This window comes from Nicotiana tabacum, chromosome 1 (genome assembly GCF_000715075.1).
Source record: "Nicotiana tabacum cultivar K326 chromosome 1, ASM71507v2, whole genome shotgun sequence".
NCBI classification, from domain to species: Eukaryota; Viridiplantae; Streptophyta; class Magnoliopsida; order Solanales; family Solanaceae; genus Nicotiana; species Nicotiana tabacum.
Window position 1 is genome coordinate 69,563,248 of NC_134080.1, and position 4,533 is coordinate 69,567,780.

Sequence of the window (4,533 nt, forward strand, 5' to 3'; positions counted from 1 at the left end):
TACAAACATCTCTCAAATAAGCTAGATATGCGTCACACCCCTTCTCAACCATTTGCTGAGCTTTAAGAAATGAAATAACTCTACCGGGACTATAATATATGGTACCTCTCCACTCTAATCGCGATAAGCCTATCATAGCCAGCGTCACGGTCTTGGCGTGAAAATCAAGAATAGAATAATGGGGCAAAAACCAGTCCATGCCTAAGATAATATCAAAATCTACCATACTGAGCAATAATAAATCAGCTATGGTCTCAAAACCACTAATAACAACAAAATACAAGTGATACACACGGTCAACAACAATAGAATCTCCCACGAGTGTAGAAACATAAATAGGAGAACTCATAGAATCACGGGATATGCCCAAATACAGAGAAAAATAAGATGACACATAGGAATAAGTGGAGCATGGATAAAAAAACAATGCATCTCTATGATAAACCAGAACAATACATGTAATGACAGAGTCTGAAGCAACTGCCTTTGTATGAGTAGGAAGAGCATAGTATCTGGACTGGCCTATCCCTCTAGGGCGACTTCTACCTCCCAATCTCCACCTCAAGCTGGTTGAGCAGGTGGAGTGGTAGCTGGTGCTGGAACCATAGCCTGAGGACTCGATGGAGCACGCTGTGCCTAATAAGTTTGTGCAGGTGCACCCCTCCTAAGTCTGGGGCAATCCCTCACCATATGGCGAGTGTCACCATACTCAAAATAAGTGCTCGGAGGGCGTGGCTACTGTGGCTGGCTCGAGCCAGGTTTGCTGGACTGACCACTAAAAGCACCCTGTACAGAGGGTATACTAGATACAGGTGGTGCATAATAAGGCTCACAAAGCCTAGAAGTAGCCAGCAGAGTCGCCAGAGCTGTCACACCTCCTTTTTCCGCACCAGAGAGGGCGCAGGGGAGTTTTTTCCAATTAAAGGACAGTCGAAACGGGATTGGTTTAATTATTTCAGAGTCGCCACTTGGGAGTTTTAGGGTGTCCCAAGTCACCAATTTTAATCCCGAATCGAGGAAAAAAATGACTCTATATCACAGTCTACGTACCAGAAATCCGGATAAGGAATTCTGTTAACCCGGGAGAAGGTGTTAGGCATTCCTGAGTTCCGTGGTTCTAGCACGGTCGCTCAACTGTTATATTCGGCTTATTTATCTGATTTAAATACAATATGGACTTATGTGCAAATATTAATTTTAAACCGCTTTTATCATTTACTGTTATTTTATAAGACTTGCAACGTTGTGAAAACATATCTCGAACCACGTTGCATCAATGCACCCGTGATTGTTGACATATTTCGACTCGGTTGAGATTTGGATTTGGGTCACATAAATGTGCACCCGAATTAAGAAGAGTAAATTATTAAGACGTGCCTAAAGCAACTAGCGTATTTGTTGTTTTGGGTAAGGCCGAAAAATTCGCTAAACGGCCTGTCCCGAATTCTAAGTGTTTTAATATATATATAGTTGGAGGGCCCCGCAGCTGTGTACATTTTTATTTGACGAGGCTCGTCTCGTTCTACTTTTAAAGGGAATTCGCGACGTCATGGATATGCCTCTCGGATCACGTCACAATCAATGTACCCGTGATTAGAAATACATTTCGAATTCGTCGAGATTTGGCTTTGGGTCACATAAATGTGCACCCGAGTTTAAGAAGGTAAAGTTTATTAAAGCGTATCCTAAAGAGACCAACGTGTTGTTATTTTAGGAGGGTTGTGAGATTTGCTAAGCAACCCGTCCTGGAAACTAAATGCTTCAATAATATGCATTTAACAAGGGCCCCGCATCCGCGCGTTTTGTTTATTTCATCGAGGCTCATCTCGTTCTTATTTTAAAGGGATATCCTATAGCAACTACGTTTCTTGTCGTGTTTGTCTCTATCAATTGAAAACAGTAGAAAGTCCTAATTAATTACATGTTTGAAGTTGTTGTAACAACATTCAGAAAGACTTAAGAATCCGAAACGGGACCGAAACTGCGTGCACCGTCAGCCGATCAAGTAACCACGGGCCCAAATCCAGCTCAAGCATGATTGGCCAGACCTGGGCCACCGCCTGTTCGACGCGAGCCTGCCGGGTCTGTTTTGACCTGGGCTCGACCTCCACGGGATTTATGTTACAAATTTTATGTTTTTGTCTTAACAGATGGTTTATTAGTTATATGGGACCATTGATCAGAAAAGACGAACTTAACCCCTTGTGTACAGTTTCATGTTTGGCATACGTTACAACATCTATGGCAAAGTAAACTAAATCTGAGATGCAAACTAATTCATTGAGACCACTTTTATCTAACAGCATACATATACAATTATCATTCGATACCCTACATTGACATCAACTAGGCTTGCAAACTACTTCCAGCATCCAAACAAGAATAACATTATTCTACATTACATGATATTTAATGCAACAATCTATGTATAAAAGACATTCTTCGAGTTTCTCATTTATTTCATCCTCAATTTTCCGATTACATCTGACAGTGTATTAGGTGTGTACCTGGTATGGAGAACAATAGAAGAAAGGAATAGTCAGTCGGGCAGTATGCCACAAACACAGCAGCAGCAGATACACAGCAACAGCACAGCAACAAACCAAACCAAATGTTTTCCACAAACCTCAGACGACCAACAATATTTCCCAGAACAAAGAGGACCAACAAATAGTCGAGTACCAAACCAATGAACCCAGAAAAGAAGGATGAAACAACAGGAACAACAGAGTATTCAACGCAGCAACACTACCAATTCAATAACCAGAAACAGCTCAATCAATGCAAACAAAGAACTTGGCCAAGACAGCTTGACCAATATGCACTCTTATACAACTTTCAGGCAGTGTTTGGTTGCAGTGTTTACTGGAAACTACCTTATGTTTTCAGTTTTTCTTTGGACTCACTAGACCTCTCTCCAGATTAAAACTCCAGCCTAAAATTCCACTTTTGTTTTTCTTTTTCTGAAGACTCCCGTCCAGCCCTGTTTAAGTTATCAAATGGCCTATTTATAAGCCAAATGACCAAGGGCAGCTGAGCTGCCTCCCTCCTACTTGCAGACTGCCCATACCCCTTAACTCCCCATGCCTAAAGGCATCTTTCTTGGAATCCTTAATCAACCCCCATGTCCTGTCTTTATTACTCTAATCAAGGGTTATGGGTTTAGTTAAGTATTCAATTAATTCCCATACTCTTAGGTCTGGTCCCCCATTAGCATTAATTTAATCCTATTTTAATTACCACTTGACACATTCTGAAATTATCCCCTAATCAGACCCTGTCTTATGCCAAGATTACCCTTACACCTTGCATATTACTGTATTACCCTAACTCTTAATAGTTAGTATATAGACCTCTCTAATTTCAGCCAATACCTAACTACTAGCTAATTAAACTCAAACTGCTTTCAGGCTGATTTGTTAGATTTCTAAAGCTAATTGCCAATTCTCTGCCTAAGTTCAGGCAATGATTCAAACTTTAAGCAAACAAGGGTGTCAATTAAAGGGTGCAAGTTGGTCATGCCGATACAAGTAACACCAACAAGAAACAGGCATAGTAATCAATACTGAAATGTAGACTCGTTTAGATGACTACACAAGCTATAACATCTTTCAAGTGAATTCAGTTGACGACACTTATTTAGATGACTATCCAAGCTATAATACACAGCAAACAACCAATAAAACCAACAACCAACTCATTATTAACTCAAAACGTACACACATGGACAGACGAGTCGCGGAACAAGACAAACCAGAGCACGAATGACAGATAGATTTTAGGAGGACAAAAGAAAAAGAAAAAATACCTCAGAAAAATGAAAATAAGATCGATTCAAGTTCGAACTCGGGCCAGGTGATTTTGGGGTCTAATGGACTTTAACCGGAGCGTTCTCAACTGAGAACATTTCGGTAAAAGTCTGCTAGGCCCTGATCCTGCCACTGATTCGGACAAACCCATAGATCTGAATCCTAGGGCTCTTGAGATTCGATTTGGGAACCGTTCAATCCCTGTCAGATTCGAACGGAACCAAAGCCACTCCGGAGGTGAGGGAGGTCAGGAGGGGTTGTGGTGTGAGTTTGGGGTCAATCGGTGTAGATCTAGTTTTTGCTCGAATCTTCGTTTGAAGATTCGAGAAGATTCGGAGTGATTCGAGGTGAACGGTTGACAGATTCATGTTCGGGGTGGTTGGGTGCATCGGGGATGTTATTTTGGTGGTCATCGGAACCATGGTTACCGGGCTCACGGGGGAAAAACCTAGGCTGCTAGGGGTTTGAGAGGAAAGGGGTCCTGGGGAAGATGGTGAACAGTGGCTGAAGGGGGGGTGTGGCTTGGGGCGTGGGGTAAGGGGTCAGGTTTATATACGGGGAGGGTGACTGAATCCTGGCCGTTGGATTGATCACAATTGATGGTCAGGATTGGGGAGGCTTATCAATACGGCGCCGTTTTGGTTAAGTAGGGGGTCGGTTAAAATGGGAGTGGGTCGGGTCATGAGGGCTAATAAGGGCCATCGGATCACTGGAAATGAACGGC